At 38.6% G+C, this 15597-nt stretch overlaps 1 long non-coding RNA gene across 1 annotated transcript in view; it reads right to left on the bottom strand.

Annotated features, from left to right (window-relative positions):
* Positions 1–4851: 4851 nt before the first annotated feature.
* The window catches only part of LOC122458654, a 75103-nt gene continuing 64357 nt past the window's right edge, over positions 4852–15597 (bottom strand). The window contains exon 3 of the long non-coding RNA XR_006278762.1: positions 4852–6843. This is a non-coding gene — a long non-coding RNA (uncharacterized LOC122458654). The remainder of the gene's footprint in view (positions 6844–15597) is intronic.

Raw genomic sequence — 15597 nt, forward strand, 5'->3', positions numbered from 1 at the left:
GCCTTCCTCTCACTCACATCTCTAGGCCTTCTTCCACACAGCCCCATAGGCCTTGAAGTCCTTCCTATCCACACTTCAAGTCCTTCTTTGAAATGTACATCTTCCTAATGGCCTGTCATTGCTAGTCCTCCCAATACTAACCAAACAGACAAATAAATTCATAACACAAACCATAACACATCTTTTAAAAACTAAGGAACTAACAAAATGTCTGTTCATCTTCAGTCTTGAGTCTCGCTGCTTACAACAACATCCTGTCCCCCTCCTCTGTTTTGTACATTGTCTCTCTAAATCATAAGCTCTTCAGATCATGGACTCTGACTTCAAACTTGTCTGCCGAGTGCCTGGCACACTGGAGTTGTTATAATAATCAATACTCCCTTCCAAAAATATACAGTTCTTAGATGCCACAGATCTATACCTGCTACATGGAACTACTTGATAGGTAACTGTCAAAAGACAAATATCTAAGATTGATAATAGAACCCTGAGTTTTTCATAAGGTAAAGAATATTGAAAGCATGATCCAGTGATAAATCTCAGGTAATTTTACATTCCTTCTCAGAACTGACATTAAATGCATGTGTCCAGTAGTGTATAATACACAGAAACAAATCCAAACGTTATAATAGATTCTTTTAATGAGAAAAATCACACTTGCTAAAAGCCCAAGTGAACAGGCTTTGTGCAGGACAATTATGCCAGGAGTGGGACAATCACATCACATTCACTAGTACAGCCCTTGGGCAGTAGTAGCAACTAAAGCCCACCGCACTCATGTGGGAAGAGGCTGAAGTTGATTCCTTGTTCCCAGTTCCTTATTCATCATACCAGCTCCCTATTTATGGTTTCTGGTTCCTTATTTAAAGGCCAAACATATGAAAAATATATTGAGGTAAGATTTTTAGAAATTTCATCAAATTAATGTGATTGAACATGACAATTTAAATGAGCAATTACTTAATTCTTTATTAAGGCATGAGGCTAGTGGACCCTGGAGCAGTTCACAGACCAACTGGCCCATTATCACTGCTATTATTATTAATTCACTGCCCTCCATGAGCCATTTCAGCCCCTTGAATGCTATTGCCAGACTCGGGTCCAAGAATGTAAAAGGCCTGAATGACCTTCCACTGAAATTGTGATTTTAGTATGACTTGGCCAAGACCATAAATTCTCATAACATACACAGATTACTCCTGAGGAGTAGGTCACTGCAGAGCTTAGCTTCTAGGGACCAGAAGGCTGACATGTTTCCATACACAGCCTCTGCTTTAACAGGCCTCCTGCACAGTGGAATTGTGGTAGTTCCACTCCATTTTTACCTTGCTGTGGCTGCAGAAATGTGGACACATGGGGGTGGGGGTGCCTGTGTATTTCATCCAATGTGCACACATTAACTTTTCTCTTATGTTATTCCTTCCTAAGAAAGGTGAATTCTAAAAGATAAATTTTCTTCACTATATCTATCTTCTCATGCATCAAGTGCCACCTCACATGAGCACTGTAACAAAACAGGCAGCCTGAACATCAAAATCATCTTCAAATTTAATCCTGTATAAAGATTATTGAAATTTTTTTTGTCAATAGACCACTTCAACCAGCATTAGACTTGCATATAAAGTTACAAAAATACATGCAGACCTTAATATAAAGAAAACAGATCATATCCTTGAAAATTCACACGAAGTGGCTGCTCAGCCACAAGGCACAACTGCAACCAGAGCTGTTCATTGGGTACGGCGAATCGGGATGACCACTCTGGGCCCCGCATGATTAGCCAGTGCCGAGACTCCAGGCACGCGGTGCCAGCAGCCAGGACACCAGGCGTCCTGCAACACCCCCTGCGCCCCTAGTTCCCACACCTATGGTGGAGGCTGATTTGTCCTGGGCTCCACACCCTCCTAGGGACAGCCCTGATTGCAACTCTCTGTAGATCAAAACATAGGGCAAGATTCCACTATGACACATTCGTTTGGGCTGTACCCTACAAGTTATTTCTCTAACATGCCCTTACCATATACAGCAGCCCCTGCAGGACGTTCAGACCAAAATGCACAGAGCTCTGCCTCAACTTCTGTGCCTAGTTCTGCTACACATACAAGTATACAGCTCCTGTCTCTCTCTCTCTCTCTCTCTCTCTCTGAATCCATTGACTCACTCCCCATAGGGGAGGGAGGAAAAGTCAAATTAGCCAACTGCCTAAACTTTACTGAAAGCTACAGCCTCGATTTCATTTCATAGCACCTTATGGAAGTGCACATCAACAAATAACATACTGTAGCTATCATTAAGTGGGAGCAAAACTATATCTCATGATGTTGTGCCATATATGAATTGCATATTATACACATTGCATATATAAAACTTACAGAGCTATTGTTCTACAGTGTCATTGCTGTGCCTAGCAACTTACAGATACTTTACTTTAGAAAAACCTATTAAAACTCATCATTACTTAGGCCGCAAAGTCTCATGCTCAAAAACACCTCCCCACTGAGCCACTACAGCTACCTGGCAGCAGCTGAGCCTTCTCTTCCCAGGGTTCCCAGTCCCAATGAAATGAGCTGTAGCTCACGAAAGCTTATGCTCAAATAAATTTGTTAGTCTCTAAGGTGCCACAAGTCCTCCTTTTCTTTTTGCGAATACAGACTAACACGGTTGCTACTCTGAAACCTGTCACTATCATTGAAACTCAACACCCAAACTTATGAGGCAGAAAAATTCAAAGCTTTTCTGGTGAACTGGCACTAGTGTGTATCAACATGATATTCTGTTAAATCTTTTCACTAAATGTATTTGTCATATGAATTCCTCAGTGTTCTGAGTTTTTATTGGCTTACACAGTTTACATTAGGCCAGGGGTAGTCAGTAGGTGAACCACAGACCAAATCCAGGTCGCCAGATGGCTGTGAACAGACCACAAAAGTCTGAGGGGCCTTGGTAGTTAGTGTGGGGGCCACAGCCCGCTCCAACAGCCAGAAGGCACAGCTGCAGCTCAGTCTCACCTGCAGTTTAGCCCAACTGTGGCAACAGTGCTACAGTGCACGTCCCCCTTGTCAAAGGGGGTCACAGAGCCCACAAACAAAATGTCCATAATTCCACCTAAGCTGCTGAAAGGTGAATATTTCCTTGCTATCTTGGGAAAACCTCCTCTGATTTGTTGCGTTTCCCCTTGCTGCCAATCAGGGCTGCTGCAAGAAGCAAGCGGTGCTCTCTACCCCTGCTCCTTGGGAGGGACCATTCTTATAGGAGTCAGGAAAGAGAAGAAAGAGTTCAGTGGCTTGGGGCAGCTCTTCTCTTCCCCTCCCTCTGCTCCTGGGACAAAGGGAGGGCTCTTGTGCCTCTCCCTCTTCTTCTCTCCCGCCCTGCACCCCCTGTCCCTGTCCTGTGAGTCGGTGGGTGAAGAACCCAAGGAACTTGCAGGAGGAGCAAAGGTGATCCAAGGTAGTCCCACCTCTGGCGCTTTTCGACATTTAACAGCACTGTGTTTAAACATGGCAGCCAAATAAAAGGAAAGTTGACACCAAAAACCATTCATTTAAAGAAGAGTGGACCGACACTTACTGTTTTATTTTGCGACAACGTCCAGAAGGTTAAACTCTGTTTAATTTGTACAGAGACTGTGGCTGCAGTGAAAAGTGGGAACATCAAATGGCACTGTGAAATGAAACACATGGATTTTGACCACAAATATCCACTGGGCTCCCGTTTAAGATCAGACAAGATCACTTCATTAAAGGATGCATATTTTCAGAGCACAAATATTATTTCAAAAGTGACTAGTGGTCAGGAAAAGGCAGCTGAAGCTTCACTGAGGTGTGTGCGGGTAATGACAAAAAAACAGGAAATCTTTTACAGATATGGACATTATTAGGCAGTGTATGGTTACTACAGCTGAACTCCTTTTTGAGAAGGGTTTTTGGAGAAGACAGACATTGTTGACGCCTTCAGACAACTACCACTCTCAGACACAACAGCTATTAGGCGCACTATGATGGTACAAGACAGTTTGAAGCAGTTGTGTGAGAAACTGAAAATGGGAAAATTTTCCATGGCAGTGGACAAAGATCAGGGTCACACCTCAGCTAGTCCTGTATGTCGGGTTTTTTGATGGAGAGAAAATTGTGGATAATATATTGTCCCTTATGCCACATAATCACACAACAGGTGACGATTTGTTTAATTCTGTTTAAAACTGTTTTGTCTAATGAAGGTTTTGATGTGACTCAGATTCTGTCACTTACAATAGATGGTGTTCCTGCCATGATCAATAATCACTGAGGGCTTGTGAATCGTCTGCAAAATCTGAACCCCAATTTGATTTCCGATCACTGTGTAAAAAGAAAAGGAGAACTTGTGGCACCTTAGAGACTAACACATTTATTTGACCATAAGCTTTCATGAGCTACAACTTACTTCATTGGATGCATGCAGTGGAAAATACAGTAGGGAGATTTCATATACACAGAAAACACAAAACAATGTGTGTTACCATACACACTGTAACAAGAGTGATCAGGTAAGGTGTGTCGTTACACAAAGTAAAACTATTTCCCCATGTTTATTTTTTCCCCTACTTTCCTCACACATTCTTGTCAACTGCTGGAAATGGCCCACTTTGATTATCACTACAAAAGATTATTTTTCTCTCCTGCTGTTTTCACCTTTCCTGATCACTCTCATTACAGTGTGTGTGGTAACACCCATTGTTTCATGTTCTCTCTGTATATAAAATCTCCCTACTGTATTTTCCACTGCATGTATCCAATGAAGTGAGCTGTAGCTCACAAAAGCTTATGCTCACATAAATTTGTTAGTCTCTAAGGTGCCACAAATACTCCTTTTCTTTTTGTGGATACAGACTAACACGGCTGCTACTCTGAAACCTATCACTGTGTAACCCACCAAACTGCACTTTGTACAAACCTTAGAGAGGAGTATGTTAATGTAATGTCAATGGTGATTAAACTTGTCAAGTTCCTTTGGTCCAAGACACCACTGCCACACAGACAGCTTTCTTTCAGAGGTATCTGCTGATAACGATGAGCTGTTTGTTGATAATGACATCCGCTGGCTCTGCAGAAGTCAAATACTAAGAAGGCTGCAGGAAATTTAAGTTCATGTGGAAGGATTTCTACATAAAGTTCCAGGGGAAAAGACAGGAGAGTTACACTCATTTTTGAGGGATGCCACAAGCATAAACATCCAGCCTTCCTTGTTGATTTGACAGGTCACTTAAATTATATCAACTTAAAGCTAAAACGGGGTGAAATCGCATGTAGTAGATCTCCACAGCAGTGTCACTTCATTTCAAAACAAACTGAGTCTCTTCAAAAGTGGTTTGGAAACTGGGGAGATGCTGCATTTCCCAATGTTGCTAAGCTTCCAGAACACTGCAGATACAAATCAGATGGCATCATCTCTGGACAGGCTTCTTCAAAACTTCCAGCAGAGGTTCCAAGAATTTTAAAGTGTTAAAGACATCTTCCTGTTTGTAAGGAACCCATTTGTGGTACAAGAAAATGGCACCTGGTGTGATCAAGCAAAAGAATCCTTTCCAGATGTCAGAAAAGCAAAACTTTAACTGTAGCTTACTGATTTATAAGTGGATGAAGTGCTTAAGATGAGGTGCACTGAAACTACATCTGAAACTTTCTCTACAACCCTAGTGCTGGACTCTATGTACCCTCACATGAGGAAGGTGGCAATTAACATTTTGACTATGTTTGGCTTGACATACATGTGTGAGTCAACATTCTCAACAATGAACAGTAAATCATGTAATCACTCCATTGACTGATAATCATCTATGCAATTGCCTCCATCTTGACTTGACTGAACTCACTCCAAACTTCAAGGCCTTTGTCCAGCAGAGGACCTGTCACTTTTCCTACTGATGGTATTATAACTATACATTATTTGTGCATATTTTATTTTAAAATTGTATTGCCATGTACAATTACATTTTCAGTAATGATACTACAGTTTTAACAGGTATTTCACAGTAATTATTCATGATTCTTTTGCTTAATACGTATGTGGATGTGTATTTGTTATTGAAAAGATTTGAATCCTAAAGCAAGACAGAGAGTTCATGTGTACTAATTGTTATTTACTTTCAAACTCTGGTACTAATAGTAAATAAGCCACAAAAGGCTTGAAAGTTTCAAATATGTTTATCTATATACCCATATGCCTACAATAATTTTATTTGCGAAAACCAAAGTTAATACTCTTTGTAAACTCAAAACAAATTCAAAAACTTAAAACAGTTATCTGCAAGTGTTTTAATACTAATATTTGCATCTATTTGACATTTTATCTATGTACTTTCTCAAAGTCTGAGATGTAATAAATTACATCTCTCCTGGAGGTTATTGTTAGGTTATACAGTGGTTTGATTTTATTTTTCATTTAATGCACTAAAAACATAAGCAATAGGGTATATTACTCATGCACAGCATTGTATGTGTTACTTGAACATGGGGCACTTGCAGAGTGAAAAATGTTTCTCTGGAGTCTGGACCTTGACTATACCTTGACCAAGAAATGTGGACCTTGACAAAACATAACTGACTACCTCTGCATTAAGCTATTCATGTTGAGAAAAATTGTGTCCTATTCTTTTTGTAGTAGCTATCCTCACTTTATTTTGTCAGTACATCAAACGGAATTTTCAGCCCTTGGGGGAAGGTTCATAACTTTTTTCGAGTAATCCTATTTTCTCCTTTTTTCTTTTCTTCTGTCGTGACACTGCAGCCTGCTGAAGCAGCCTTTTATTCATTATATCACACTGAGAGAGACTCAAAGAAACATTAAGGAGCAGATTTCACTTCTGTCCTGCAAAACAAACATATAGAAAGATATTTTTATTGGACATATACACACCCCATAAAAAGATAATGCTAGGAATGAACGCCCAAGTGTCTCAACTCTTAAGTGAATCTATTCTTATGGGACACATGCAGAATGGAGATTTTAAAAAAATAACAAAGCATGAGGTAGAATATGGATGAGGAGCTTACTGGACTATTAATATTGATTTTGAATAAGCCTTAAAGCACTGGAGAAGTTCTAAAAAACTGAAAGAAAGCTAACGTTGTGCAAATTTTTAAAAAGGGTAAACAGGATGACCCAGATAATTATAGACTTGTCAGCCTGACATTGACCCTGTCAAGATAATTGAGCAGCTGATACGTGACTTGATTAATAAAGAATTAAAGGACTGTGATGTAATTAATGCAGCTCAACAAAGGCATATGGAAAATGGATCCTGTCAAAAAAAACTTGACTTTTTTTTAAATGAGATTACAAGTTTGGTTGATAAAGGTCATAGTGTTGACGTAATATACTTAGACTTCTTAGGGTGCTTGACTGGGTACCACACATTTTGATTAAACAAGTAGAATGATATAAAATTAACATGGCACTCATTAAATGGATTAATAACTGGCTAATTTATAGGTCTCAAAATGTAATTATAAATGGGGAATCCTCATCAAGTGAATCTGTGTCCAGTGGGGTTCTATAGAGATTAGTTTGGGGTCCTATGTTATTTAACATTTTTATTAATGACATAAAAGAAAACATAAAATCATCATTGATAAAATTTGCAAATGACACAAAAATTGGGGAATGATAAATAATGAGGAGGACAGGTCACTTATTCTGAGCGATCTTGATTTCTTGGTACTGAGCATAAGCAAGCAATATGTTTTTTATTATGGCAAAATGTAAATGTATATATCTAGGAACACAGAATGTAGGCCATTCTTACAGGATGGGGAACTCTTTCCTGGAAAGCAGAGACTCTGAGGAAGACTTAGGGCTTGTGAATAATTAGCTTAACATGATCTTCCAGCGTGACTCTCTGGCCAAAAGCATTAATGCGCTCCTTGGATGTATAAACAGGGGAATCTCTAGTAGTAGTAAAGAGGTTATTTTACCTATGTATTTGGCATTGGTGTAACCACTGCTGGAATATTGTGTCCAGTTCTGGTACCCACAATTCAAGAAGAATGTTCATAAATTGGAGAGGGTTCAGAGAACAGCCACGAGAATGATTAAAGGATTAGACATCTTACCTTATAGAAATAGACACAAAGAGCTCCATCTATTTAGCTTAACCAAGAGAAGCCTGGGGTGACTTGATTACAGTCTATACGTATCTACATTGGGAACAAATATTTTATAATGGGCTCTTCATTCTAGCTGAGAAAGGTATAAGAAGATCCAGTATCTGGAAGCTGAAGCTAGACAAATTCAGACTGGAAATAAGGAATACATTTTTAACGATGAGAATAATTAATCATAGGAACAATTAACCAAGGGTCATGGTGAATTCTCCATCGCTGACAATGTTTAAATCGTGATTGGATGTTTTTCTAAAAGATATGCTCTAGCAATTATTTTGGGGAAGTTGTTTGCGCCCAGTTTACCAAGCAATCCAGATCACTCTTCATTACTTGCCATGCCCCAATTTTGTGCCATTTGCAAACTTTATCAGTGATGATTTTATGTTTTCTTTCATGTCAATGATAAACTGTTATACAGGAGGTCAGATTAGATTATCACAATGGTTCCTGCTGGCCCTGGAATCTATGCTCATCCTGCTATGAAGGCTTCATACAGCATTGAAGATGCCATATATTTGATCTTCCTATTCTGGAGTCTAGCCAAATTGTGGAAGTGAACCATTTAATTTAAGGAGGGCAGGGGTTGCCATGCTGGCCTTCAGCAATTCTGCTTGATAGGAGCCTCCAAAAGGAAGCTTGATTTCCTGTCCTCCTTGATTCAGGAAAGATGCTGACTGCAGAGCGAAGTATAGTAACAACAGGAGCAGAGGAGGCAAAATTAGGGAAACCCTGTGACTAAAATATCAGTACATTTAGTTATTTTACATCTATTACTGGCCCTTAGTTTCCTTTGAAATAATTGATAAAATATGAAGAAGCAATAGTGTTCCCAAAACCTGAAAACAAAAGAAAGAAAAAAATCAGATCTCACTCACACAATATCAGCCTTTGTCGTCCCTCCCTCCCCAAATGCCTGGTCTCCTTTAGAGCCAATTGCAGGGACTGTCAAACACACACACACACACACACAGAGCCTGATTCTCCAGTGCCTTGGACCTCTTGTAGTCATTTATGCCTGTGCAAAGCAAGGAACATATCCTACCGCTCTATTGTGATAGCATATTACACCCACTTTGCACATGATTACATGAGATGCAAGGCAATCGAGAATCAAGACCTCTCTATTACCAGTAGTTACTACACAATGGTACCCAAAACCACCTTTGTCATTTTCTAACTGTTGGATGATGATGGGATTTTTTGGTAAATGTTACCACTGTTTGAATTGGCAACCATAGTGTGGGTGATTCTGTTCATTTATAAGATCCACTTACTGTCAACCCCAAGGCACATTTACCCCAAAAACATTTGTGTGGGGAAAACCTTCAATTTCTCTCTTGAAAATAAATGTGGTTTTTAAAAGGTACATTTATACAGTACTGTGTTGTGAGCTTGTGTTGTATCTGGTTTGTATTGAATTGAGTGTTCAAGAGAGGCATTGGGCTGACACAGAAAACTTCTGTTTCTTCCCAGCATAGATATAGAAGGGGGAGTCAGTGCAAATTTTCACACAACACTGTGTCAATATGGCTCAAAACTGTTTTCAACAGACGACTTCTAGAATGGAGAGATTAGTTTAGATTCTGTCCCTATTCTGTCCTTTTACTTTTATTGAGACTATCAACAAGAATGCCACCTAACAACAATATCAAGTCCCACCTAGATTGAAACTTCTGTGTACTTTCAGACACTAACAACCTTGACTATATTTGGAATGTAATCCAAGAGGTGAAAAGCTCTGCTACCAAACCCCTAAAGTCGCCCAATCCATTCTGAGCATATATGCAAATATAAGCATAAGGTTAACTGTGAAAGGGCAAGTATTGATTGTAATTGAATACAAATGGGGTCCACATTAAGAGTTTTGTATTTAATTCACATTATATGAGCACCTGTAATATGGAACAGTCAAAATATGAAACAGATATAATTAGTTAAAAGTGGCAAAGTTGAATTTCTAAAATTTGTTTGAATATAAAAATCATCCAGAAGAGAAGTAGAGATTAAAGGTATCAGATATAGTATTTCAAAAATCTGTGGCTTGCTGGAAATATTTTAAGCTGCTTGTATTCTTTATTTTCAAATTTGTGAAGCATTACACCCTATACAACAACCCAGCTGTAGGGAAGGAGACTGTAGATGAATGAACCTGTTCAGCTATAAGAAAGAGCTCCAGTTTTCCCAAACTTGAATCAAACTTGAACTTAATTTAGGGTTTGAAAAAGTTCAATTAACTTTTTTTTTGTATATCTTCAAGTCAGCGTTTTCCCCAAAGTTACTCCATACAGGTATTGGAAATATCAATTATTTCCTACTCTTTGTATAGCAGAAAGTTGTTTTATCTCAGATACCAATTAAAAAGTCACCGATCACCGTAATGTGAAAGAATTTATTATTTGCAATATTTCCAACTCATTTTCTAGACCAATGAGATTCAACAGTGGATGAATGGGAGAGACAGATGTAAAGTGACTTTAATCTTTATTTCAGATAAATTCTCTTTTAAAAAAAATGGGGAAAGAAAGTAAACTAAATATCAGAGACTGAAAAGGACACAGCTGTACTTTTCTGATACCATAATGGTGGTAAATAACTGTCCTTCCAGCACAGCTCACATGCATAGCAGGACAGCTAATGATGCTCAGTACTATTATCAGAAAGGGGCATATAAAAGAGTAGAGAGTGCTTGTATAGATATCCATGCTGCTAGTCACTTCTATTTTGTTAATTGAAAATATGATTGTTTTACCTGCTTTAATACTTACTATGAAAATGGCATAATTACCAGGCAGCATAATCTATTTACACCGCATTGTGACTAACGTACTGTAAATACCAAGAACAGCATGGCCTTTTGTGTGTGCGCATCTATTGCATAATGTATGAAGAAAAACAAAATGACACCAAAATGACTTTGCACACAAAAAGATACCTGGCATAGTACCCGTCAGAGTAACTGCCAAAATATGTCTATGTTTACATTGGCATACTGTTTCTCAGGCTTGGATATCTTGGACTAATGTTCATGCCTGGAAGATTAACAAGTAGTCTATGACTTGTTTAAGAACACTGTGTCTTAATTTGCTGCAGTAGTTTTACCTTTCCAAATATTGTAAAACTTTCTAATATTAGAATAAAACACAAAACTACAATGAGGAGAATTCATAATTGTTCTTAGATCAACCAGCTTGAAGGTTCGGAAAGGCTTCAGATATATTCTGATTAGAAAGATACAAGCTATTCTCGGTATCTCATTTTCCTGTCTGTAATAAGCATTTGGTCAAATGTTAATTCTATACATTCCCTTTGCAAACACTGGAATATTTCTCAGATTCAAACTTCATTAACAGTTTTGTAAAACTTGCATATTCTCAAGGACAAAAAAACCCTAAGATAAACATAAAATTTTACAGGTTTCAGAGTAGCAGCCGGGTTAGTCTGTATCCGCAAAAAGAAAAGAAGTATTTGTGGCACCTTAGAGACCAGCTAACCTGGTGGCTGAACTTTCTGACTTTGTCCTCACCCATAACTATTTCACATTTGGGGACAATGTATATCTTCAAATCAGCGGCACTTCTATGAGTACCCGCATAGCCACACAGTACGCCAACATTTTTATGGCTGACTTAGAACAACACTTCCCCACCTCTCATCCCCTAATGCCCCTACTCTACTTACGCTACATTGATGACATCTTCATCATCTGGACCCATGGAAAAGAAGCCCTTGAGGAATTCCACCATGATTTCAACAATTTCAATCTTACCATCAACCTCAGCCTGGACCAGTCCACACAAGAGATCCACTTCCTGGACACTATGGTACTAATAAGCGATGGTCACATAAACACCACCCTATACTGGAAACCTACTGACCGCTATTCCTACCTACATGCCTCCAGCTTTCATCCAGACCACACCACATGATCCGTTGTCTACAGCCAAGCTCTAAGATACAACCACATTTGCTCCAACCCCTCAGACAGAGACAAACACCTACAAGATCTCTATCAAGCATTCTTACAAATACAATACTGACCTGCTGAAGTGAAGAAAAAGATTGACAGAGCCAGAATAGTACCCAGAAGTTACCTACAGGACAGACCCAACAAAGAAAATAACAAAACACCACTAGCCATCACCTTCAGCCCCCAACTTAAACCTCTCCAACGCATCATCAAGGATCTAGAACCCATCCTGAAGGATGACCCATCACTCTCACAGATCTTGGGAGACAGGCCAGTCCTTGCTTACAGACAGCCTCCCAACCTGAAGCAAATACTCACCAGCAACCACACACCACACAACAGAACCACTAACCCAGGAACTTATCCTTGCAACAAAGCCCTTTGCCAACTGTATCCACATATCTATTCAGAGGACACCATCATAGGGCCTAATCACATCAGCCACACTATCAGATGCTCGTACACCTGCACATCTACCAATGTGATATATGCCACCATGTGCCAGCAATGTCCCTCTGCCATGTACATTGGCCAAACTGGAAAGTCTCTATGTAAAAGAATAAATGGACACAAATCAGACATCAAGAATTATAACATTCAAAAACCAGTCGGAGAACACTTCATTCTCTCTGGTCACTCGATTACAGACCTAAAAGTGGCGATTCTTTAACAGAAGAACTTCAAAAACAGACTCCAAAGAGAGACTGCTGAATTGGAATTAATTTGCAAACTGGATACAATTAACTTAGGCTTGAATAAAGACTGGATGTGTCATTACACAAAGTAAAACTATTTCCCCATGTTTATTCTCCACCTCCCCCCACTGTTCCTCAGACGTTCTTGTCAACTGCTGGAAATGGCCCACCTTGATTATCACTAAAAAGGTTCCCCTTCCCTCCCCCCCCCGCTCTCCTACTGATAATAGCTCCTTTTACCTGATCGCTCTTGTTACAGTGTGTATGGTAACACCCATTGTTTCATGTTCTCTGTGTATATAAGATCTCCCCACTGTATTTTCCTCCGATGAAGTGAGCTGTAGCTCACGAAAGCTTATGCTCAAATAAATGTGTTAGTCTCTTAGGTGCTACAAGTGCTCCTTTTCTTAGAGACTAACAAATTTATTTGAGCATAAGCTTTTGTGAGCTACAGCTCACTCATCAGATGCATGCAGTGGAAAATAGAGTGGAGAGATTTTATATACACAGAGAAACATGAAACAATGGGTGTTACTATACACACTGTAACAAGAGTGATCGGTAAAGTGAGCTATTACCAGCAGGAGAGAAAAAAAATTTTGTAGTGATAATCAAGGTGGGCCGTTCCCAGCAGTTGACAAGAATGTGTGAGGAACAGTAGAGGGGGAATAAACAGAGGGAAATAGTTTTACTTTTTACATTTTAATAAATCATTTTTGAATCCATGTTTCTCTGGAACTTGGAAACAAGCCTTTAATAACTTCTATAGGTCAGTGAGGAGTGGATTTTTTTCTACAAGTATTCATTCTAATTCATGAGCAAATTTCAATCTGCCTGTGCTCATGATCCTATCTTGTGAACATTTCAATGCGTTTGCATATTGCTAGTCCATGTACTTGCAAAAAGTGAATTTTAAGTTTAAACATTTGCCAGAAATTATTTTCAAATTGTATTTTCAATTCTAATATAATTAGTTGGTTAGTTACATAAATCATCCAGTCAAGGAACAGAAGCTATAACACATGACTTATGTAACTAAGCACCACAGGACAAGTTGAAAATTTAAAATTGAAATACAATTTGAAATTTTCCTCTGAAGAATATTTGAGGTAAAGAGTTGCTGTTACACAACCACATGTGCTAAAAACCTCTTGCACTCATAATTTACAGAAAATGAACAAACTACGGTTGAGTCAATATTTGCTGACAGAATATTTTTACTTGTGTAGTAGACTATTTTTTAAAAAATTGGGATTTGTTCTGTGTTTAGTCAGTCATCTATTCAAGTAAAATCATGCAATTTATGTAACTGGCAACATCACATGTATTTTGAAGTTTAATATTTATAATGAACAGTTTGTGACTCATTCATATCAGGAAAATACTCAAAGAAATTTGAATATTTTGTAGATTTCAAGCTGAAGACTCCATTTCCAGTTATAGATATTCCAGCAACTGCCACCACCAAACCAAACTATTTAATGACCAATATCATTTGTAGTTCTGCATACTATATGATAAAGAGAAATCAGATCTGCTGTTCAGGAAATAAACTGATCAGCACAGAAGTCAGGGAGAAAAAATTACTCTTTGAACAGCATTTCCCAGTTGACTAGGTACATTATGTGGAGAATATTCTCCTTCCCTGAAAAACCAGGTTTTAGTCATGGTCAAAGGCAAAGTATCAGAATTGTTAGACCAATAGTCTGATCTGGTGTTGAAAACCTTGTTTCTAAAACATACCAACCACCCACCTTGATCAATATATAGATCTATTCAACTTGCATTTGGAGAAAAAAATTATAGCAGGAGACTCTCAGTGGGAGGCCCTAGATTCTGAGGCTTATTCTCTTCCATGGTCTGATAGCACTAATTTGTTGATCTTCAGACTATGCCGGAAGACTTATCCATGGAGTTCATTGAAAAATGGGTGTAATCGTCAAATGAAGCTTTCATAAAAATTTAGTCCCTCTGTGCCAATATTTGGAAGAAAGTGTCAAATTTCCAAAAGTTTTGACCAGCTCTGTAGCTGATTTGAAAAAAAGCAGGATTGAATATTTATGACTATTTCATCAAAATCGCATATTTTGAAATTTTTCAACCATCTCTCTTTCTCTGTTTGTTCATGGTGCTTTGGCAGTTACCATTTGAATGCAGTCTATGTTTTGTTTTATTTCCGCTACCCCACCCCAACCCTGGTATGATAGTCGTTTTTGTTTGTGGTGGTTAACATTGGTTTGGCTAATGTTTACAATATAATTATTAATTATACTCAAATTGATCAAAAGGCATCTCTAATAAGTGGGGGAAGTCACTAAAAACCCAAGGCTGAAGAATTTTAACTATAATCTACCATGCTTAGTCAAAGTAACTCATGCTGAATAATAAAATGTGCTAATGAGACTTTAAAGACATTAGACCTGAATGATGGAATGAATACAATGCTATACAATCCAATGTGAATGACTCCCACATTAAGATATCTGATACCCCTGCTTTCTGTAGTCTTGAGAATCACAGAAGCCACCTCTGGGGAAAGATACTAGTACAGCACATACCAGAGAACTAGAGAGTGGCCTTGACAGTGAGGCTAACAGGCAGAAAAATCTTGCAATGGCAGGCAGGAGTTGGGGTAGAGAAAATGAATTAATAATGAGAGGAGGATGCTATCAATAAAGATGGAGCTATTTTATTTTTAAATATAAGACCAAATATAAGACCATATTTTCAAAGGCACAACTGCCAGTTGGGTGGTTAACTCACATTGATGGTCAATGGGAACTAGGCACCCAACTGC

Source organism: Dermochelys coriacea, chromosome 2, assembly GCF_009764565.3.
Source record: "Dermochelys coriacea isolate rDerCor1 chromosome 2, rDerCor1.pri.v4, whole genome shotgun sequence".
NCBI classification, from domain to species: domain Eukaryota; kingdom Metazoa; phylum Chordata; order Testudines; family Dermochelyidae; genus Dermochelys; species Dermochelys coriacea.